We start from the raw sequence: 25,287 nt of genomic DNA, 5'->3' as shown, positions 1-25,287 counted from the left end.
TGCCATTGCCTTCTCCAGGGCATCCTCCTGACTCAGGGCTCAAACCCGAGTCTCCCGCATTTACAGGTGGGTTCTTTACCACTGGGCCACCAGGAAAGTCCATATTTTGTTTATATTTTTCACTTAATGTTTTACTTTATATTTACTAATTATTTAATGACAAAATACATAACATTTAGGTACTTTGATCAACTGAAAATAACTTTAAAGATAATTCAATCTAGAGAAAAATACTTTTTTTAAACACAGAGCTTTATAGTCAAAGGAAATAATTTTTCAGTCTCAACTTATAAACCTATTTTTGTTATGGAAATATAAGGAAGATCAATACAAGACTCTCAGGTATAAAACCATTATATTAAGTTAGAATTCTGAGGGGAAAGGCAGAGTGCAGAGCCAGGGCACAGATCGCCCCCTCCATGCTGGGTTTGAGAGGCTGTTGGCCACATGAATTCTGCGAAAGCATTTCCCTGAAGACAATTCAGTTCAGTTCAGTTGCTCAGTCGTGTCTGACTCTTTGCGACCCTGTCCACTGCAGCACGCCAGGGCTCCCTGTCCATCACCAACTTCCGGAGCTTACTCAAACCCGAAGACAATAGGTGTTATTTAAACACTATTCCCCAGGCTACCGTTAATTGGCCTCCATCACTTAGCAGAGAACAAAATGCATTTTCATTTTTCTTTTTCAGGAGAGAGAAGGCCACGTGCTGTGTGAGGGTGGGGTGTGGGGAGTTAGGTCAGCCCAGCAGCTGGAGGTGATGTCCCCTCCACGCCGGCCCCCAAGGGTTTAATCTAAGCTCATTAACCAAAATTTATTTCGCATTCACGGGAAACTCACTTGACTGAGCAGAGAGGGCCATGGGGTGTATGCACTTGTGCCCGTGTGTGATCCACTTCACATAGTCACGCTGGACACAGGCTCTGATTCTCAACGGGTGACATCCAAGTCTGTCCCAGGCGCTAGCATCCTCTCTGCAGACAGGGGAGGAGAGGGGATTGCAGGGGCCAAGCCTGGGAGAGGAGGGACGCCACGCAGCCCGCCCGGGACCTGCTCCCAGCAGGGCTGCCCGGCGCACGGGGGTCTGCGGGCTGTAGTTCTCCTGGGGGTCCTCGAAGAAGAAGACACCCGTAGGCTCCTCAGCTGACCGCATCTGCCGTCCTGGGGTCAAAGGTTTGAAGAAAGCTGAGAAGATTGAAAATAGCCACTGGAGTCAGAGGGGAACAGCTGAGCAGGAAAACACGCGCCTCCGATTGGCGGCCTAGCGGTCAAGTCCCATCTGTGGGGTGGAGACGTGTCCTCCGGCCGTTCACAGCAACAGGTGGGGGTTGGCTGGGTCTGGGCTGGGACTTTCAGGGGTCAGCGAGGAGCTTGGTAGGAAAGGAGGTGGTGACGACCGCCGCATATTTTGCGGGCCAGGAAGGCAGTGGGCGTGGCTGATCGCCAGAAAGGGCTCAGGTGTCTAATGATGACACTGGAGAGGGAGGCAGTGCGTGGAAGGGAGCCAGTCTGGGAGGTGGCTCTGCCGTCCCGGAAGCGTGTGTGCGGGGGGCCGGCTGTTTGTGCCTCCGCTCCGCTGAGATGGTTGGATGGCATCACCGACTCAATGGACATGAGTTTGAGTAAACTCCAGGAGTCAGTGATGGACAGGGAGGCCTGGCGTGCTGCCGTCCACGGGTTTGCAGAGAATCGGACACGACTGAGACACTGAACTGAACTGAAGAGAACTGATATAGAAATAAGGGCTTTAGAGGGCCTAATTAGAAATGCTAGCAATGATTTAAACTCTAAAGATTGAGAAATAAAACATAATTTAGCCCAAGATAGTCAAATTTCTTTTTTCCTGTAAAACCTTACCAGGTGTTAGCTAGGGACCTGTCAGGTAGGATCCTGTCCAGATTGAAACAACTAACGTGATTATCTTGGCTTAAGTAAGCAAGGAAGCTACATAGTAGGTAATGTCTATATTGCTCAGGCATGAGCATTGGAGAATTCCAGAAAGAGATTGTGCTAGAAGATTCTATCCACATGCTTTCCTATGCTCTTCTCGCTGTATTTCAGCTCAGATTTAAAATCAGATGCAAAAATTTTTTTTGTGTTGGCTTCAAATAATCTTTCATCATCTAGGACAGAAAGAAGTTGACTGCTGAATGTTTAATGCAAACACTGTGGGGTGAGTTGCTTTAGGTCCTTCCTCCTTTTTTCTGTGTAATTACTGGTCCTCAGTGGGAAGTTGGAGATGATCTAATCAAGACCTACCCCCCAGATCTGCAGTGCAGCTCTCCCCATGCAGGAACCTGAGTAGGGTGAGAAATCAGAGGTTTGGGTGTGACTTAGAATGCTTCCTCTTCTTTTAGGGACAAAAACATCTTTAAGGAACATATCAGAGCCCAAGAACTTGGAAGGTTAAAGGGCCCTTAACCTTAACATAACATAATATAACATAACATAACATAACATAACCTTAACATATGTCCTTAACATAAAATCAATGTTAAAAATTCAAAAATTCACAAAATCCTCATTTCTTGGTACACAAAAAATTTTTTTCCTTCAAGCCTAGGCCCCAAACTTAGGTTATTAAAAAAAAAAAAGTCTCTACAACTTTTTCTTGTCTTTGTGGTAAGCACTGCTGTAAATTCAATTTCTGGAATACATAGTGTCTGAGATTTTCACTCTACTTACATGAAAAGACAAAGTCTAGACTTTAAATTTATATTTTAATCACATGGCTTTGCTCTTTTAATCTTAGAATCATGAGGACTGTCCTCTGTTTTCTAAAGTTTTATTCATTTGTTAACTGAAGCCAAGAAACATTGAGAGTTCGAAGGCAGAATGATTGAGTACATGAGAAAAAATGAAGCCCGTTTGTAACTGCAAAGGGGGTGCAGAATAAGAGTACATTCCTGAAGAGAGTTCTGTTCCCAAAGGATGGATAGGTGATGGATTTCCCCAACAGCCTGAAGCTTTTTTTTTTTTTTTTAAATCAAGGAGCTATCTTTGGTTTTACCAAAAAAAAAAAGCTTAAAAAAAAAAATGAAGTAAAGAGCAACAACAGTAGTGTGCATCACTATCCCCAGAGCAGAAATTGTTCAGTGCTTAGATGTAATTTCAGTTATTTTTTAAAAAAATGAAATGAAAAAAAAAAAAAACCCTGTTTTTAAAAGGATAATTTGGAGTACTTGTATTTGGCCTCGGAACACAGTACACATGTTTAGACATTGTGGACTTCCGGAAGATAGGTGATTCCTAAAAAATATTTTTATCATTGATCAGTTTCCTGGGTTGGATGATGCCCCCTGCATATTCATATCCATTGGAGCCTCAGAATAGACCTCAGGGAAACATGGTCTTTGCAGATGTAATTAGTTAGGTTAAACTGGGATCATACTGGATTAGATTGGGTCCTCAATCCCATGACTGATATCTTTATACAAATATCATATTGGGAATTCCCTGGTGGTCTCATGATTAGGACTTGGGCACCTAAGATCCCACAAGCCTCAGTGGTGTGGCCAAAGAAATGGTCATATCAAGACCCAAAGACATAATGCCGACCTCCAGGAGAGGACAGAGGCAGGTGCTGGCGTGAAGAGTCTGCAAACCAAATAAACACTGGCCACTGCCAGAGGCTAGGAAGGAGCAAGGCAGGCATCTTCCCTAGAGCTTGCAGAAAAGTATGGCTCTGTTGACACTTTAATTTCAGACTTCTGACCTTCAGAACTGTGAGAGGATAATTTTCTGTTTTTTTAAGCCACCAAGTTTATGGTACTTTGTTATGGCCCTAGGAAACCAGCATCCTTATGCTGAGTAAAATATGGAGATGACAGTGACATTTTTTCTAAATGATATAATGACCAACTTGTAGTACAGCCTGGACCAACTCAAGATGCTTCCTGCTTGAGGAGTGAAGTTCACAGGTTCCTTGGTTCAGGGTTTACCAAAATGTAGCTAACAGTTGTTGTCACTGGTCAGTTGCTCAGTTGTGTGCAACTCTTTGCAACCCCATGGATTGCAGCACGCCAGATTTCCCTGTCCTTCACTATCCCCCGGAGTTTGCTCAAATGTCCATTGAGTGGATGATGCTATCCAACTATCTCATCCTCTGTCACCCTCTTCTCCTGCCCTCAATCTTTCCCAGCATCAGGGTCTTTTCCAAAGAGTGACTCTTGGAATCAGGAGGCCAAAGGATTGTAGCTAATAGACTCCCTTATCAAATAGAGAAATGATGTTTGACTTTAAATACAGACATGTTTGCTATGCTTCCTGTTATCTTTATCTTCAGTAAATTAAACTCTACCTAGAAACATTACACATTGCAGCCCCTGAAAATATTACCTTTCATAATTTGATTTTGCATCTTCCTTCATCTCCAAGGTCAGCCTTATATAGATACATCATGTCTAATTTTAATTTCAGCTAATAGTTTCAGATGCTGTGTTTCTTTCTCCTTTGAATGAACTCCAAGCCCTTCTGTTGCTTCTTTTCCAAACCTTATGGGGCTATGAAGGGGCTTCTTTGGTATCTCAGCTGGAAAGAATCCGCCTTCAATGCAGGAGACCCCAGTTGGATCCCTGGGTTGGGAAGATCCCCTGGAGGAGGGCACGGCAACCCACTCCAGTATTCTTGCCTGGAGCATCCCCAAGGGATGACTCATCGAAGTGGAAACATAAACAGCAGTGTCAGCCGTTGTTTTGCTGGTAGCTCTTCTCTCGTTCTTCCAGCAGACTCCGTTCCTTCTCTTGCCTTCGGGTAGCTTTTTGTTTCAGGGACTTTCTTCTGAGTATTAATGTGAGAAGGGAGCTGTTATGACCCCCTTTACACAGAGGATAAGGGACTTGCTCTAAGTTATCTTTTCCCTGTCAGTGTGTAGGTCTTCTGCCTGGATTGAATGCCAGCTCTTCCTCTTATTCTCAGCCCAAATCTTGTCCTTTGGCACTCTTTAATTTCCTTTTATATCAGGAATGAACCCCGTGTTCATAATAAGTATGTGTCCTGAAATGACCAACCAACGTTCTCTTTGAGAATGGGTCTCATCATAGTGTAATAAGACAGAATGGCAAAATATGATTCTTTCCTCACACTGATTTACAGCCAAGATGGAAGCTAAAGACCATTGACTAAGTCTGGCCATGAAGCTACATATCCATACAAGCGCAGATGTGTGTCTTTTGGTGATACTTAACCCTGAAACCCAGTGAAACTTAGTCTAAGGCCTGGTTTAATGTTTTGATTTTTCTGTCCTGTGCTCCAATCTTGTGGTAAGCATGGAGCTATAATGCTTTTTTGAGAAAGCATTTGAGAAGTGAGGGAATAACATAAACCATGTCACATGGTTAGATGATCTGAAACTTTGCCTGTGAAATGAATACCTATGCTTGACATGTTCTTGGAAATACAGACAACTTTCATGGAGAGAAATTAAGCATAACATTTTAAACTTACCAGCCAGCTAATGCAGGGAATGTGTTAGATTTACATAGTCAAGATTTTAGAAATTGAGAGATTTGGGGTCTCATGCGTGTATTTTTTTAGTGGTAGCTCCAACTGGTAGCTGTTAAATATGGCCAATCCAGAGAAAAGAAGAGGAAAGAGAATTACTATAGTGGGATGGTACCTTTACATATAGCAGAACTTACTAGTGATTGTCTTGACAGGCGGATGGCCTCCTAGGTCACTAATCCTGTGGACTCTGTGAAAGAGAATAGAGTTGCATGGTCAAAATAAAAATAAAGGCATAGAGAAAAAGAAAAACAAACAGCAGGGGTTGCAGAATACCACTCTGGGTTATAGACTACCACCCAACATTTTACTGTCCTGGCCATCATTTTTTCTATAAAGTATTTTAAGTAACTGAATAATTTTTAGAAAATGGGTGATTTGTAGAGATGTGGATGGACCCAGAGTCTGTCTTACGGAGTAAAGTCAGTCAGAAAGAGAAAAACAAATGTCATATATTAATGCACATATATGGAATCTAAACTATGGTACAGATGAACATCATTCCAGGGCAGGAGTAGAGGTGCAGATGTTGAGACTGGACATGAGGACACAGCAGGGAAGGGGCGGGTGGGATGAACCGAGAGGCTAGGATTGACACGTGTACACTGGCTTGTGTGAAGTGTGTGGCCAGGGGGAAGCCGCTGTGTAACACAGGGGGTCAGCTCAGTGCTCTAGGAAGGACTCTCCTCCAGGGGACCTTCCCAACCCAGGCAGCAAACCCCGGTCTCCCACACTGCAGGCCGGCTCTTTACCAGCTAAGCCGCCAGGGAAGCGCCTGGGATGATCTACAAAGCATTAATAAGTTTCATCTGTTGGGGGAATTTTCCTTCCTTCACTTCTATAGAGAACCAATTATTTTCCTAGAACTGGGGATGGCATTGTGTTTTAAAGATGGTTCTTAGACTTTGAATCTCTCTTTATATCAAGTTAAACTTTAGTTTGTGATTGTGATGAAAAGAAAAAACCCTGTGAAATATTGCATGTCGCACCCAGTAACGCACATGTTGCAGCCCAACCTGTTGACGAAGCGTGGAGATGGGCACCTGAACTCCATCAGCTGACAATGACGAGCTTCGTTTTTGCCCAACTCACAATGCATCTGACTAAAAACAGTACTTAACCTCAATGTTTTTCTGTCATTTCAGGATCCCACTATACCGCAACATGTCACCGTGGTACACAGTTAAGAGGGGAATTGAAACGAGGGGAATTTTTACTGTTAAGAAGTGTAAGAAATACTGTTTGCTTCGTGGTATGAATTCTACGCTTTCTAACTATGCGAACTCTACGCAGTTTGTGCATCTTCCCTTTCTCTGGCCTAGCTTTTTGGGCAGCCTCCACGGCCACTCTCAGTACACATTCAGTGTTTAGTAAGGACACAGACACCCAGATATTGGCTCCTGGTTCTCAAGATGTCCACCAGTGATTGTAGAACCTTGGGAAAGCCATTCTTCGCCACTGAACATTACTTGCTTCTATTTTTACAGGGTTGAGCTATGTAGCTAACAAAGTTCTGTAGCTTTTAGATGTTATATGTTGAATTTTGGCAGTGAGTTATTAAGTCTGTAAGAAGAAACATCAAAATATAAATAATTGAAACTTAAGCATGAGAAGTTTGCGTAAAATAGTGTCTCAGGGGAGAAGTAAAAATTTAAAGCTATTCGTAAAGACAGGTTTTCACATAGCTTGTGTACCTAGCATTTGTGTGTACCTTTGTGTGTGTACCTTTATTTTACTTGGTTTTCATGTGTATATTTTAATTTAATTTTGTTTAGATTGGGGTATAGTTGCTTTATAATGTTGTGTTAGTTTCAGGGGTACAGCGAAGTGGTTCAGTTATTCATATACGTATAGTATTCTTTTTCAGGTTCTCTTCCCACATAGATTATTATGGAATATTGAGTAGAGTTGCCAGTGCTAGCCAATAGATTCCTATTAATTATTTTATATATAGTCGTGTATATACAGTAGTGTACATACAGTGGTATATATATATAGTAGTGTATACACAGTAGTGTATATACAGCCGTGTATACACAGTGGTGTATATATGGTAGTGTATATATAGTAGTGTATATACGGTAGTGTATATATGGCAATGTATATACAGTAGTGTACATACAGCGGTGTATATATAGTAGTGTATATGCAGTGGTGTATATATAGTAGTGTATATGCAGTGGTGTATATATAGCAGTGTATACACAGTGGTGTATATATGGTAGTGTATATATAGTAGTGTATATACGGTAGTGTATATATGGCAATGTATATACAGTAGTGTACATACAGCGGTGTATATATAGTAGTGTATATGCAGTGGTGTATATATAGCAGTGTATACACAGTGGTGTATATATGGTAGTGTATATATGGTAGTGTATACACAGTAGTGTATATATGGTAGTGTATATATAGTAGTGTATATACAGTAGTGTACATACAGCGGTGTATATATAGTAGTGTATACACAGTGGTGTATATATGGTAGTGTATACACAGTGGTGTATATATGGTAGTGTATATATGTTAGTCCCAAACTCCTACTTTAGCCTTGCCCCAACCGTTCCTCTTTGATAACCATATTTGTTTTCAAAGTCTGAGAGTCTGTTTCTGCTTTGTAAACAGTTTATTTGTATCATTTTTTTAGATTCTGCATGTAAGTGGTATCGTATGATGCTTTTCTTTCTCTCTGTGATTTACTTCACTCAGTACGATGATCTCTAGGTCCATCTCTGTGTGTGTGTCTGTGCCCCTTTAGGGGGTTGATGGGGGGATGTTTGCTAAGACTGTCGAAAGGAGCACAGACGCGCTGGCTTAGCGGACATTAATTTTCCGCAGGCAGCAGTCTGCAGCCAAGGTTTCGGCGAGGCTGGCTTCTCCCGAGCGTCTCTCCGAGGCTTGCAGATGGCCGTCTTCCCTCTGTCCTCACACGGTCTTTCTTCCGTGTGTGCTGTGTCCTACCCTCCTCATCGGGCATCAGTCAGGTTGGATTAAGACCCACTTTAATGACCTCATGTTAGCTTAATTACCTCTTTGAGTGCCCAGTCTCCGGATGCCATCACACTCTGAAGCTCTAGGATTAGTACTATAACCTTTAAATTTTGAAGGGACACGATTCAGTGCATCCCAGTGGGTGTGTAGCTTTAATCACTTTATTGAGGTGTAATTTGTGTGCTATAAATTTTACCCATTGTAAGTTCAGTGAGTCTTAGTAAATTTATATAGCCCTGCGACCATCGCCAGGATTCTGTTTTAGAGCCACATGGTCTTGTCCTAAGTCTCAAAAAGCACAATGATGTAATGGGAATTTTGAATGGCAGCCCAGTTGTTACATTCTAAATTCCTGACTAAAATTTATGTTTCAATAAAGGGTTAAAACATGAGCAAGAGGCAGGAAGCATGTGGGAAATCTAAGCACCTACCCTTCAATTTTGCCATGAATCTAAAACTGTTCTTAAAACAAGAAGTCTTTTTTTAAGACTTTTTAAGACCAAAACAAACACAATTGCTTCCTGGCCTAAACTTTTTCATAATCAGTTATATTGATGTTAATACATTTTGTACTTAGCATCCATCCTGATTATTTATTTATTTATTGCCTTTTAAAAAAAATTTTTTGGCTGCACCACGTGGCATGTGGGGTCTCAGTTCCCTGATCAGGGATTGAACCCGTGGCCCTTCCAGCAGCAGCTCAGAGTCTGAACCTCTGGGCTGCTGGGAAGTCCACCACAGCTTTTCATGCAAGGGCGAAGGCACAGTCCCAGACAGTGGGAGCTTTCGTCTAACTGCTGGGCGTCGGTTTGATGGACCAGTAAGAGCACTGGGCCAGGAGCTAAGAGGCCCAGGTTTGCTCTGGGTTCCATACTTTGCCCCCCACCGTCCCCTCAACAAAAGACTCTGATCACCATGTGCAGTTGATATAAGCATCAGAGGACATTACATAGGTCAAAAGTCCTTGCAAATTATAAATTGCAAGGGAAGTGTGAGATGCTCTCACATTTTCAAGAGAAATAAAATGGAGTCCCTAATAACACAGAATTAAAATAGGCTCTTTTGAACTGTTACCAGTTTACCCAGTTACTTGGAAACATAAGTATCTTGCTAGAACCTCAAACTTTATTATTTTTTAAAAATTAATCTTATTGAAGTATAGCTGATTTACAGTGTTGTGTTACTGTCTGCTGTATAGCAAAGTGATTCAGTTATATACATATATAGACACATTCCTTTTCATATTCTTTTCCATTATAGTTTATCACAGGATATGGAATGTAGTCCTCTCCGCCACGCAGTAGGACCTCGCTGTCTGTGCATGCTCACGTACCAGTTTGTACCTGCTGACCCCGCACTCCCAGCCCAAGCCTTCCTCTGTCCTCCGTAGCAGCCACAACGTTGCTTTCTGTGTGTGAGTCTGATTCTGTTTTGTAAGTGAGTTCACCTGGGCCATATTTTAGATTCTACATATAAGTGATATATGGCGTTTGTCTTCCTGTCTGACTTATTTCACTTACTGTGATAGCCTCTAGGTTCATCTGTGTAGCTGAATGAAATCACACTGTTTCATTCTTTTTTTATGGCTGAGTAGTATATCTATTTTGGTCATCTGATGCAAACAGCTGGGTCATTGGAAAAGTCTCTGATGCTGGGAAAGATTGAGGGCAGGAGAAGAGGGCGTCAAAGGATGAGACGGCTGGATGGCATCACTGATGCAGTGGACATGAACTTGGGCAAACTTCCAGAGATGGTGAGGGACAGGGAGGCCTGGCACGCTGCAGTCCATGGGGGTGCAAAGAATCGGCCGGGACTGGGTGACTGAGCAACAAACAGCAACTGTGTATGTACAGACCACATCTCCTGACGGCTCATCTGGCATGGACATGGACATTCATGGACACTCATGGACATGTAGGTTGTTTCCGTGTCTTCAGTTATTGTGAACAGAAACGTGAGTGTATCGTTTTGAATTATAGTTTTGTCCAGATATATGCCTAGGAGAGGGTTTGCTAGATCATATGGCAACTCTGTTTTCAGTTTTCTGAGGAACCTCCATAGTGTTTTCCATTGTGACTGTACCAACTTACAGTCCCGCCAGCAGTGTAAGGAGGTAGGACCTTAGACTGGAAATTGGTTTGAGTGAGTGAAAGTCGCTCAGTCGTGTCTGACTCTTTGCGACCCCATGGACTATACAGTCCATCAATTCTCCAGGCCAGAATACTGGAGTGGGTAGCCTTTCACTTCTCCAGGAGATCTTCCTGACCCAGGAATTGAACCGGAGTCTCCTACATTGCAGGCAGATTCTTTACCAGCTGAGCTATCAGGGAAGCCCATTGTTTGGTTTACAATTGGCTTGTAAATTGGTTTACAATCTAATTATTCATATGCCAAACCACCTAAAGAAATTGGCTCAAAAGCACAGAGAGATCAAGGTATATGTTGACTCTTAACAAATCAGGTCCATGGACAGAACTCATATTCCATAATACTTTTAAATATATCTCTTATTAGATTGCATTTACATACACTGGGAAAGCTGTTTTCAGTTTGAACTTTGCTTTGCTTTTGTTCCCAAGGTTCTCTCCAGAGAGATCGGTATTGTTTAAGAACAGAGTGTGAAAAAGGGAAAGCCATTCTACTCTACCATCTATCTCAACTCAGAGGAGGCTGACCTCAGTCAAAACACTCTGATGCTAAAATCATACTTGGGTCTTAATTGAAATACATGTAGTGAAGCAGATTTATAGCAGGTTGATTTCTCATTAAATGGCTTCCTCAACACCCATCATTTTCACAGACTTTTGGTGCTTGGAGCAGTGCACAAGAGCAGAAGCGAGGCTCCTTTGCAGCATGGAAGATGACACTGCGGCAGAGGGTGTGATCACGGGAATGTGTGGGGATAGGTGGGGTGGTTCTCAGGCAGAGGTTTGAGGGAAGGATGTTGATCCCACACGGTTATCAGTGCTCACGGATCCCTTTAACTTTTTGAAAGAGTTCACTGGGAGGTTGTGTATGTCAACTGTAAACCAATGATATTTGCAACTCTAAGTACGATAAAGTACTGGTTAATTACGTTTAAAACTGAAGACCATCAATTCTTAGATTGAATCACTCAAATTCTAAAGAACTGGTATATTCTGAAGACCATGAAATTTTATATACATGACGAAACATCTTTCTTTCTAAATGAATTTGCTTTTTCAAATGGAAACTATTAGCAGAGCATTGAACCATATGTGGAAAGAAATCAGATAACAGAAAGTTCTGTTCGTTTCCCCAGGATGTTAATTTTAAGTACTCTTTTTACAAACAGGTCTGTCTTAATGAGCTTGCTTTTCCTTTATTAAAGCTGAAGTCTAGCCTGTTAATGAAGCACAGGGTCTTAACCCACACTCTTTTCTGGAAGGCCATTGAAAACGGCTGGGCCTAAGAGTCCCCAGATACCAAAGCCATGGCTAAATGATAAAAGACATGGGGAGGACCCAGCTGCAGTGTCTGCATTAGACGGGTACCTCAAGGGAAGAGCAAAATGTCCTTTCTTCTGAATCCATAGAGTATGTTTTGCTCTGTAGATAAAGGTGGGAGACAGATGCTGGAATTATTTTAGTTATTAAGAGTTATGTGTTATTATGCTCATTAAAAACTAACATGGGTGGAACCTCAGAAATCAGAAATGGTACCAAGGTGGTGTATGCCTTTTGAGTGTTTTTTAAGGTAAGTCCAAAATTTGCTTCTGAAACTCCCAGCAAGTTACGAGGTTGGTGAAATTGACCTAAGCTTAGTCTTCTGTTTCTAATCAGAAACTTTGCCCTTAATTCTTACTCATTTTAAAACAGGAGTGAATAAAAACCTGACATTTTTCCAAGCCCAAGTTTCCCACATTGTGGTTTCTTTTCATTAAAATTGTCTGTAACAGTCCCCTCTAGATACTTCTCTTATGAGTGAGATGTGGTATGTTATAAAGGCACCTACTTCTACGGAGATTTAGAGAAGTGTGTTAAGCAATCGGTTTTACCCCCGAACAGTGTGACAGGAGAAGCTGGGTTTGAGGATGACCAGTCTGCGCGGTGCTCCTTGTAAGCAGTGGCCGTGAACTGGGAAGTTACATGCTCATTTTCCCTGCACGGTCGCACATTCCTGAACTGTAAAAAGCTGCTGATGTCCTCCAGGTTTCAGATGGTGTCCACGGCTCCATCCTCTTTGTTAGGGGGTCAGCCCTTCCCCTGGAGGGTGGAAGATAGCTCCTGTTGGTAGAAGCGTGGGCCCGGCTGCCCTGTTCCTTCATCGTTGTGCACCTGCTGTCTGCAGATGACTCTGGGGACCGCTCTGTAGATGGGATAAGCCAATGCAGACGGAAGGGCATCTCCTAGGGAATGGTCCCCGAGGGACACTTGCAGGGAAAAGGGAAAAGGTGAGAAAACCTAAATCTACTGGTGACCTTCGGTAGAAGCAATGACGTAAACTACAAAGCAGCCTTAAATACATTAAGGTCCAAGTGCTCAGTTATGCATGTCAAAAACTCATGTCCTAAAGAGGGAGACAGATTTCTAAATATGACTCGCTAACGTCAATGTGTGCCTGCATTTTTACTCAGCAAATGTTTATTATTGTCAAATACAGTCCCAGGATCCTGTTAATTATTAGAGCGAGTGAAAGTCAGTCAGTCCTGTCCGACTCTTTGCAACCCCTTGGACTATACAGTCCATGGAATTCTCCAGGCCAGAATACTGGAGTGGGCAACCGTTCTAGGGAAGCTGAGCCACCAGCAAATTATTAGAATATCGTGAATAAGACATGATCTCTGTCAAGATGGGACACAAATTAACAAAGGTCTTAATCTCAAAAGAGTATTTGAATGATTTTATAAAAGCATTCTTTAGGAAATATCATTGTAAACACAAAGTATACACATGAATTGTAAATCTTTTAGTGGCTTCATCATGAAACATTAAACATGAAGAGATACAAACATTATATAACAGTTAATATTCATTTGCTAAACTATAGTACTTTGATATCAACTGTATATTAAAATAAGCTCATCTCTATCAGTGAAAATATGCATTTTTTCCCCATTTTGATAATACTTGACAAAGACAACTAATCATTTTTAATAGAATTTTTTATCTTGGATTGGGGCAGAGCTGATTACCAATGTGTGGACAGGTGGACAGCAGAGGAACTCAGCCATCCATATTCGCGTGTCCATTCCCCAAACCCCCCTCCCACCCAGGCGGCCACGTAACAGTGAGCAGAGTTCCCTGCGCTACAGTAGGTCCTTGTTGGCGATCCATTTTATTTAACATATTTATTCACTTATTGCTGGCTGGGCCGGGTCTTGGCTGTGGCCCGGGGCTCCTGTCTAGTTGCGGCTCAGCAGTTGCGGCGTGATGGCTTTCTTGCCCTGTGGCGTGTGAAATCTTCGTCCCCTGACCAGGGATCCGCCTCACGTCCCCTGCTTTGGAAGGTGGATTCTTACCCACTGGGCTCCCAGGGAAGTCCCTGGTCATCCATTTTAAATACAGCAGTGTGCACATGTTGATCCCAGGCTCCCTAAATACCTCTTCCCTCCATCCTTCCTTCCCAGCCACCATAAGCTCATTCTCTAAGTCTGTGGGTCTGTGAAGACAACTAACCTTTCAATGCCTTACTAGGACCCCTTGATCTGAGTTGGATTTATACAGATGAGCACCTGATTAAATTTGAAGGTAGTCTGAAATTTCCTAAGAGACTCGATATCCTTTAACGTAATTAGCTTTCACTCTTTATCTTGACTTTAGACTGTAATGAGTACCATATTTGGATCTCCTTTGTAAATATTTTCTTGTTCTAATAAAAGAAAAATAGAAAACAGTTACTTATTCTTATGCTTCCCAGGTGGTGCTAGAGGTAAAGAACCCGCCTGCCGATGCAGGAGACGTAAGAGACGTGGGTTCGATTCCTGATCTGTAAGATCCCCTGGAGGAGGGCATGGCACCCCACTCCGGTATCCGTGCTGAGAATGCCATGGCCAGAGGAGCCTGGCGGTCCCTAGGGCTGCAGAGAGCTGGACACGGCTGAAGCGACCGAGCACGTATGCACGCGCTCTTATGCTAAGAACAAGCAAGTTCTTGAACGCAGATTCGGTAGCACGGACAATGACAGACTTCCGAGCATGTGAGTCCTGACTGTTCGTGTGGGGCTGAGCCGCCAGGGAGACACCAGAGTGGACATGGAATAGCCAACCTAACAAACTCTGGGCGGCGCTTTTATCACCAGATTAGATGTAGACTCTGAGCTGCAGAGAAGCAAAAGCCTTCATCAACGCTTTGGACGAAGGACAAGCCCAGAGAAACGACTAGAATTCTTGAATCTTTCGTTGTTGTTAAAAAATACATTTTATCTTAGATTTTTGTTTTGTATTAGGGTATAGCAGGTTAACACTGTTGTGATAGTTTCAGGTGAACGGCGAAGGGACTCAGCCACGCACGTACATCTGTCCCTTCTCCCCCAGCACCCCTCTCATCCCGGCTGCCACATGACAGGAGGTCCTTGTTGGTGATCCAGTTTAATTACAGCCATGTGTACACGTCCGTCCCAAAGTCCCCGACTCTCCCTTCCCCCCGGCAACTGTAAGTTCATTTTCTAAGTCTGCCAGTCTCTTGTCAGTAAGTTCATTTGTATCATTTCTTTTTAGATTCCACATATAAGGGATGTCATATGATATTTCTCCTCTGTCTGACTTACTCCACTCAGAATTCTTGAGTCTTAACAAGCTGTTCTGACCCTTGGGTCTGGTTTTCCCCTAAATTAAGTCATGGAGCATAATTTTGTCTAGAAGAGAAATTCTATTCTTTAAAGCTTAATCTCCACTCCCCAAATCTACTCAGTGCTACATCCAAGTACCATGTGTTCAAGAGAAAGCATCTTTAAAATCTTCCCCCAGTACTAAGTGTACTGGATTTAAGGTGCAATGGAATAACTAGCTGTAGAAATAAAACATGCAGGATGTAGGGGTAAATTTAAGTTTTTGTGAGCTTATATTCAAGCTAAAAAACTGTTATCCTGTTCTTAGTTGTAATTTAGAATAGATCATAAAGACTGTCCCAAACCTCCAATTTTAATCAGGTCACTTATCGGAGTGAAAATTTTTAAAACAAAAAAATATCTACACAATTCTGCTGGAAGAGACCTCCCTCAAGATACACATTTGTTCATCTTCGCCCCCACGTCCCCCTTGGTCACTGTTAAAGCCAGCATTTTCAAGTTTCCAGAATGTTTCACAACTGGTAATTTCAGAGTGTTCACAAGTAGGTCAGAAGAAAAAAAATCCTTTAATGATGATCTTCATGCTGTGCTTTGATGACAGGAAGCATAGAGGCCAAGAAAGAACAACCACTTTTGTGCTATGAGCCTCACTTCACTCAGTGTTTTGAGAAGCACAGCACACGGAATGGAATTCAGACTAAAGGTGTTTCATATTATAATTAGTCACAGAGTAGCAGAAACCTTTGCAGTTTCTGTTGTCTAAAAAGTGCATTTGGCTCTTAACCACTTCTATTCTGATGGCTCTGATTTTGTCTGTACCGAAGGGACTTTCACATTTCTTAAGTGCTCAGAGCTGCATAAATTCCTTGGTGTCCAATGTGCAGAGATGCTATGCCATGGAATGGGAGACAGCCCTATTTCCAGAAGAATATTGGACACGTGGGTGACAAAGTCTTGTGTATGTGACTTCTGGGGGATGTGAGTTGGATGTTGAGATATTGGTACCTCTGGGACATTTTCTTTTTTTTAATTTTTTTTAAATTAAAAGACAAAATTTTAACCTGAAGTATGGTTGAAACCAACAATTGTGTTAGTTTCAGGGGCATAGCAAGGTGATTCAATTACATATATTTATATGGCTTATTTCCTCTTTTAGGTTATTTCCCATTATAGGTTATTATAAGACAGTGAATACAGTTCTCTGTGCTACCCAATAGCTTGCTGTTTAACATTTTATATACAGTAGCGTGTATTTGTTAATCCCAAACTCCTAATTTATCCTTCCTCACCCCCTTTCCTCTTTGGTGACCATAAATTTGTTTCTATGTCTGTGACTCTACTTTTGTTTTGTAAATAAGTTCATTTGTATTCTTTTTTAAGATTCTACATGTAAGTGATATCATATGATATTTGTCTTGCTCTGTCTGACTTCTCTTAGTACGGTAATCTCTAAGTCCATCCATCTTGCTACAAATAACATTATTTCACTCCTTTTTATGGCCGAGTAACATCCCATTATAAAAGTAGACTTTTGCAAGTCTACTACATGCCAACAACTGATCTCCAGCTTAGGATACATCACAGAACCCTATAGACAAGATCCCTGCCTTTACGGAGAATAGGGGAGACAGGCAATAAAGAATTACTGCAGAGATAGCCGTGAATAGAGGACAGGGAACAAGAAGAACTGGATTTAGACAGTCCCTTTGTTGTGGTGAGCAGGAAAGCAGGATGTGTGCATCTAGCCTTTGCTCGGGTGCGGTGGGTGTTGTCAGGGAGGCTCAGGAAGTTTCCTGGGGTCCTTGTTCTCTGGGAAGCAGAAGCAAGGTCAGCAGAGAGTGAGGATGGGGAGGGGCTGCGGGAGATTTGAGGATAGAAGCTGAAGGTGTGAAAGTTTATCCATTTAGTACCAGAGTACTATGTAACAGACACTTATAAACTGCAGATCAAACAGATACTATTTTGCCATAGTTTGTTCAGATTTTTTAAAAACAGATAGTTCAAGAGATAGTCAAAGTAACTCTCCCCTGGTCACTGTATCCTTTCCATCCTTCCAAAGATGACCACTCTCTTGAAGCTGATCTGTATGATACCCAAGCAAGTTGTTCAAATGATTACTGTTTAAGTTGGATCTGAAGTTGCTTGTTTCTCTGAGAAACTGAAATGAACAGGGTTTCCCTGTTCAGGGAAAACCCTCTCCCCTGCCTTGATTATTTTGTTTTATTCAATTGTGGTAAAATACACAAAACATCAGGACTTCCCTGGTAGCTCAACTGGTAAAGAATCTGCCTGCAATGCAGGAGACCCCGGTTCAACTCGTGGGTTGGGATGATCCCTGGAGAAGGAACAGGCTACCCACTCCAGTGTTCTTGGGTTTCCCTGGTGGCTCACATAGTAAAGAATCCACCTGCAATGCGGGAGACCTGGGTTCGATCCCTGGGTTGGGAAGATCCCCTAGAGGAGGGCATGGCAACCCACTCCAGTGTTCTTGCTGGAGAATCTCCATGGAGCCTGGTGGGCTACAGCCCATGGGGTCACAAAGAGTCAGACATGACTGAGCACCTAAGCACAGCACATACAAAACAGTATTCATCATTTTAACCTATGTAAGTGTATAATTCAGTGATGTTATATCTACATACAAGGTTGTGTAACCATCAGCGCTATCCATTTCTAAAACTTTTTGTCCTCAACATAAACTTGGTACTCATTAGATAACAACTCCCTTTTCTCCCCTCCCCTCCTCTCAACCTGGGACAACCCAATTCTGCTTTCAGGCTCCATGAATTTGCCTCTGCTAGGGACCACACATAAATGGAATCGTACACTATTTATTCTTCTGTGTCTGGTTTATTTCACTTAGCACAATGGTTTCAAGGTCCATCCATGTTGTAGCATATACCTAAATTTCCTTTTTATGGCTGCTGATATTTTGGGCAGGCTTTCAGCATCATATAACTTTATTGCGACAGTCAGAGTGTAGGTATCGGGCACAAGGGAAAAACCCTGGTGATGTTTTCTATTTCCCTCGTCATGGCCCCATGTCTATCTCCCACAGTTGCCAGCAAAAATCGATCTTCATAAATACTTCTTGAGCTCTTTCGTGAGCAGCACTTATAAGCCATAGTGAGTTGATGTGGTAAGGCAGGACCCTGTTCCCAGCTGTGTATCAAGACCCTGGAAGGCTGCCAGGCTCCGGGCTCTGAGAGCATGCTTGCCACGAATTCTCTCTGCTGGGCTGAGTGGGCAGGTGCAGAGGAAGATGGCAACTGGATAGCAAAGCAGCTGCGGCTGGCTGACCGGAAACGGCCATCACAAGCAGAGGATCGGGCAGAAATGTCTTGGTAGTGGTTTCTACAGCTTCCCTCCTTGAAAAGAAACAATCTTTAAAATGACGGAGCCTCCAAAAAGTGAGAACACAAGTTACAGTAATTGGATGTGGGATTTTAGAACAGTGCATTATGCCACTTAATGGATGGATGACTTTTGAAGTTTGAAAGACTTGGATTCAGTAATACTACAGTTTAAAATCACTGGGTCATTTTATTTCCAAAGTTTTGTGTTGTAGAAAGAATTCTGCCTCACTTTCTGGGTATCTTTCCTCAGAAGAACTAATGCTTTAAAAATATTTTCTAAAAGTCTTAGAATGAGCTATTCTCTTTCAAATGAGAAAACGGTTAATTAAAAGATTCTTTCTTAGGACTTCCCTGGTGGTCAAGTGGCTAAGACTCTGAGCTCCCAATGCAGGGGGCCCTGGTTCAACCCCTGATCAGGGAACTAGATCCCACATTCTGCAGCTAAGAGTTCGCTTGCCACAACCACCAGCACAGCCAAAACAAAAAAAGAAAAAAAAAAAGATTTGTTTCATCCTTCCTGTCAAATGTAAAGTTACCTGTGCTTTCTATATTAGAGCCTGGCTATTTCTTGCAGGTGATTTCTATTACTAATAACAGTAAGCAACTTGCTTTCTTTAAAGCTAGTATATGCCAGTGCCTGTGTAGGCACTTTACACACATCCTCAGTGTTTGTAACTGTTCTGTGAAGTAGGCAATATATTCATTATCGTTGTACTTGAGGGAACTGAGGCTTAGCACAGTTGCAACATAAATAGCAAGACCATGATTCAAGGCAGGCATTATCTAAGGCTGGTTACTTTATTCTAGGTCACTACACTGCCTTAGGTCATCAGAGGAAGTTCAGGAAGGAAGGGCGATGGGAGCAGTTTGGTCAAACACCTCGCTTCACAAATCAGCTCTCTGAGGCTCTGCCCTGTGCCTGCCGGGCAGGTTAATCGCAGAGTCAGAGCTAGAACTGGGGCCTCCCAAGGCTGGAAAACCCTCGTGCCTTCCTACAAGATAGTGTATATTTTCTTATAACCTACTGTACATCCAAAGGCTTAAATACCAAAACTCTTTTGAATACTGAGACCTAAAACAGTAAGTTGAAGGACAAGATGGCAGATGAGGTATCATGACTTTTCTAAAAAGAGATAAATGACTTGCTATTTCAAGGTGTTTGCTAATGTTGCAGCTACTTTGTTAGAACTTCTTTTTAAAATTTTTTTTAAATTTATTTTTTATGAAGGTGTAGTTGATGCACAATATTGTTTCAGGTGTACACCATAGTAATTCACGATTTTTAAAGGTTATATTACATTTATAGTTATAAAATAATGGCTTTTTCACTGCATTGTACAATATATCCTGTAGATTATTTATTTTTAGAAGCATTTCTTTCTTCGCTGCTTCCTATTTGCTTCTCTTCTCCCTTCTTTTCCCCTCCTTGAGTTCCTCAGGCTGCCCTTTAACAGCAAAATATCCCTGGGTCAGGAAGATCCCCTGGAGAAGGGCATGGCAATCCTCTTCAGTATTCTTGCCTGGAGAATTCCATGAACCGAGGAGCCTGGCGGGCTGCAGTCCATGGGATTACAAAGAGTCGGACTGAGTGACTAACACCCTTGCTTCTTTCATCCCACTCCAAAGGCAATGCCTGTTTTGGATGATGCTGTCATCTGGCCTAAAAGAAAGTTCCTTGGACCTACTAGAGAGAAATCAAAGCAGAATCTCAAAGACAGAGATACCCCACCCCGTCAGCTGTCTATAGTAATCCTAAATTCTGTGCTGATTGTGAGAAATTGGAGCAAGTATTTGTGTTTCAGCACCGAGATGAGTCCCTAGGTAGCCTTTGTTATTTTTTTCTATATTTAACACTTCTATATTTATTTAATATTTGTATATCTAATTTTTGTATACTTAATGTCCAATTTTTTTTTTTTTTTTTGGTAAATTTCATTGAAGTAGTGGCTCAGATGGTGAAGAATCTGCTTGCAGTGCAGGAGAGCTCGGTTTGACCCCTGGGTTGGGAAGATCCCCTGGAGAAGGGAATGGCAGCCCACTCCAGTATTCTTGCCTGGAGAATCCCAAGGACAGAGGAGCCTGGCGGGCTACAGTCCATGGGGTCGCAAAGAGGTAAACATGAGTGAGCCAGTAGCACTTTCATAGTTTGTTTACAATCTGTGTCAATTTCTTCTGTAGAGCAAAGTGATTCGGTTACACACACACACACACACACGGGGGCTCAGAGCTGGACACATCTGAGCGACTCACACTTTCACTTTCATGCTCATGGCTTACTTACAATGTGTGTTAACTTCTGTACAGCGAAGTGACTCAGGTGAGTGTGTATATATGTATTCTTTTTCCTTCTCTTTTCCATTATGGTTTGTCATAGGATATCAGCTACAACGCCTGTGCTATACAGTAGGACTTGTTATTTACCAAGAATTCGTACTCAAGACGGACCTCTAGGACAATCTAAGCTTTGCTCCCCTTGACACCCACGAACAGCTAAATGCCCCATTGCGTAGCTTACACTGTGCAGCTACGAGGCGCTGACACAGACATGGTCAGCCTCAGTCCCGTCTCTCAGCCACCCCCGCCGCTACTCAAGGGCTGTCCGTGGCGGTGTCCAGTGCGTTTCAATCCTCAGTACCCAGCTGGCTCCGCAGGCAGTTTAGCTGCTGCTGTATTTCAGGGTGTGGAGGGCGGGTGGGATGGGGAAGGAGGAGACAGTAGGCGTCTCCTGAGAACGGATGGAGTTTATGTTCACACTCTGCTGCTCAAGACACTTCTAGTAAGCTTTGCAGAGGCCTGGTTTTGCAGAGAAGGCACACGGGGGCCCAGGGTCAAATGCAGGGGCGGCTGAATGCTGGAAAGGAATAGCAGCGGGTCTGCCCAGCCAGGCTCTTTTCTTCTGAGGAGAGCCTGCCTGGAGGTCCCGGCGCTCTGGGAGCCCATCAGTGGGGTTCCCAGTCCCGGTGCGTGGGGGGCAGAGCCCGCTGCTAAACACACACACCTGGACACGACAGCCGTGGCGGTTTTATCTGCAAAACAGGAAAGCCTTATATAGCAAAACCTCAGTGAACAGGAAGCCGAGAATCCAAACCCCTCATTAACCAGTGACTGTGACCAACTGATCAGGCGTCTCAAATACTTGTACTTCATGTTCCTGCTGTTAAAAAAAAAAAGCAAACCCCAAACCTCAGAGCTCAGCGTGCACCCACTTTCGGAAAGTACAAGAGATCTTTTGATATGCCTCGCTATACGGTACTTATCCCCTGGCTTCCTTTGGCCATTCTTATTACTAATATCCCTTTGCCTTAATCACACTCTCTACTTATCCTTCAGCATTTGTATACTATGCATTTTTACAAATGGCTTCACAATTCCTTCTGAAACAAGAGGAAAGTAATAATTCAAAATACATCCCCCCGCCCCCACTAAATGTAGCCTCCTTAAAAAGTCCACAAAAAAAAATGGCTTGTTCATTTCTGCCTGCTAACGACCTCCATCTCTATAAACTGCAGTAACTTCGTGTGACCTTGGGTAACACTGCCTGCCCTGCCACGCCTGAAACCTGGGCCTGTACGTGCAAGAATATTTCCTCTTTGTCTGTCCTCTGCCTCAGCCCCATCCCGCCTGTAGTTGGAAGACTGATTGAAAGCTCTCTGTCTCTCTCTTTTTTTACTGCCATATTTCTTAAAATGCAACTTCTTGAAAATGAATCTTCTAAATATTTTGGAGTCCATCCTATTTGTTTATTTTCTCTGGTTCTACTTCTGTTCAGTCCTGTGCTTGTCTAGCTGCTATGGCAATACATTCTTTAAAATTTTGATTTGTATAATTTTAAGTTGTCCAATTCAGTGGCTGTTAGTATAGTTAGAGCTGGGCACCATCACTGCTATATAATTCCAGAACATTTCATCACCCCCAAAAGCAATATTGCACCCTGTTGCTACATCATTCCTCAATCTTCTCTTCCCTAAACTCCTGACAACCAATAATCTACTTTCTCTCTGTATAGATCGTTGTATTCTGGGTATTTCATATGGATGTAATCATACAGTGTATGCTCTTTCTTGACTGGCTTCTTTCACTTAGCATCATGTTTTCAAGGTTTATCCATATCCATATAGATATATACCCATATGTATTGGCACTTTTTTCCTTTCTATGGCCAAATAATATTCCCTGTGTGGATGGACCCCATCTGTTTATCCATTCACCAGTTGATGGACACTTGGGAATAGTTTCTTCATTACTAAATTCCCTTGCCTCCTTGACTTCTTCACGTCGAGGCGTGATTTATGCCACATCCAGGATGACTTTCTTCCTTTCTTGGCCACTCTGCACTGCTGGTGGGGTCTTAGCTCCCCAACCAGGGGTTGAACCTCTGCCCCCTGCAATGGAAGCACAGAGTCCTAAGCACTGAATCACTCGCAAAGTCCCAGCAATGCTTTCTTAAGCAATTCTGATAACAACATCCTATATTAAAATACCCACAAAGACTTGTCAGTGGTTGATCTACAGAGAGAAGTCCTCTCCATCCTCCTATTTTAGTCCCCTTGTCTCTATTTCCTGACATAGATGTCCTGTGTGGACGGATTCTGGTGCCACTCACCTTCCCACTTTGGGTCTCTGCTCCCAGCAGTGCAATCTCCTCCCTATATGAATGATGAACTCCCTCCAGCCTTCCCTTCGAAGCCTTCATCAAGGCTCTCTGGGAAAATAGATCAAGCTTCAGCACTGCCTACATTTTCCTTCGTTAAAATAGCCATGATCTGATATGAGAACTGTTTACCCCTTGATCGTCACTCCTGCATACAGTGTGAGCACTTTGAGGAAAACGCATGTTTCTTATTCAAAGAAACAAAGTAAACAAAGTAACTCAAAGAAGATGCATGATCAATGATTATTTATTTCATGTGTGTACCTTTGTTGGCCTGCAAGGAGATCAAGCCAATCAATCCTAAAGGAAATCAACCCTGAATATTCATTGGAAGGACTGGTGCTGAAGCTGAAACTCTGATACTTTGGCCACCTGATGTGAAAAACTGACTCATTGGAAAAGACCCTGATGCTGGGAAAGATTGAAGGCGGGAGGAGAAGGGGACGACAGAGGATGAGATGGTTGGATGGCATCACTGACTCAATGGGCATGGGTTTGGGTAGGCTTCAGGAGTTGGTGATGGACAGGGAGGCCTGGCGTGCTGCGGTCCATGAGGCCGCAACGAGTTGGACACGACTGAGCGACCGAACTGAACTGAACTAGCGCCTGAACAACAACAACAGCAACCTTTGTTTACCCTTTACTAGGAAACTTTGATGGAGTTACAGTGTCCAGCGCTCAGAGTTTCCACTGGGAAGATGAAGTCAGCTACTTTGTGACTCGGCTCCTCAATCCCCCGAGGAAAGAGAGCAGAGGGGATTATTTCAGGCTGTGACTACTGAAATGGTACTGGAAGGGACCTCCTTCGAGATAAGAGGTTTTGTCAACAGAATCTTCTTTTGATGTCCCGCGGTCCCGGGATCTGGCCACTAAGGTTGTCCTCCCTTGAATACAATTGCCAAGTTAGAAAGAGGGCGCTTGGCTGATCTGCCGTCAGAGGTGGCACCGCCAGAAAGATAGACTCTCCTTTTCCTTCTGCTGCCCCTGCCCGAGGAAGGGAGGGCCCAAATGGAAGGACTTGACCATTCAACACCTGTGGGGATACGGCCCGCAATAAAGCATAGTTTTGTGTAAGTTGTGTGTGCAAGAAGGAAAACCTCTTCTTCTCTCTATAAAAGCATGTTTATAGATGCATTCCCTCTGCAAGTCTGAGTGGGGCAGGGGAAGGGAGCAAAGTCCGCCCGCCCCCCCCCCCCCCATCTGCCGGCGGGGGGCGGGGGTGGGGGGGCTGCAGGCAAAGACCCAGCATGGTGCCTGGGAGCTTTCAATTGTTTTCTGTCCTCTGAAGCAACCCACCCCACACCTGTGGGCAGAGAGAGGGTGCTGCCACCTGCTCAGGACCTCTGGGCTTAACAGAACCAGGAGAACAAAGGAGGACCTTGCGTGGTCAGCATCAACATCAGGGCATCATCTGCAGGGCCCGGGGCAAAATCAAATCCGGACAGCTAGCTCAAAAAGTAGGGAGGATTTCAAGACAGAAGCATTAAATCCAGCATGGAGCCCTTCTGAGATGGGCATGAAGCCAGCCCTGGGCAGGGTTATATACCAGACACACATTTTTTCTCAGAATCATGTAGAAAACAGGAACATATAACCCATTACAGAACATGAACAACAAACAAAATTGCCTTAACATTCTTTTTTTTTACCATAGTGTAGCTTATATGAATATAACAGTTGTATATCTATGTGCCAGACACAGTTCTAAGTGCTTTGCAAATACTGACTCATGTTTTTCTGCTTGAAGCTCTGTGAGGTAGGTACTATGTAAGCCATTTTATAGATGAGGAAATAGAGGTATAGGAATTCAAGTAAATTTCTGGTTGAGTCTTCTTCTAACTGCTATACTTGCTGCCTCTCTGATCAAAACAGGAAACTATTTATTTTATAAGGCTCTGCATCAACATATTTTGAAAAATGAGTTTTAAAGGGTATTTTTTTTTGGTCGTTGTTCCTAACAGAGAGGGGGCTTAATTAATTGCAGGTATCTGTAGAGAACTCCGTGTATCTTTAACTTTCTGCCTCCCACCTATCTC

Source organism: Odocoileus virginianus, chromosome 22 (genome assembly GCF_023699985.2).
Source record: "Odocoileus virginianus isolate 20LAN1187 ecotype Illinois chromosome 22, Ovbor_1.2, whole genome shotgun sequence".
NCBI lineage: Eukaryota > Metazoa > Chordata > Mammalia > Artiodactyla > Cervidae > Odocoileus > Odocoileus virginianus.
Note: the sequence above shows the minus strand (reverse complement) of the source record.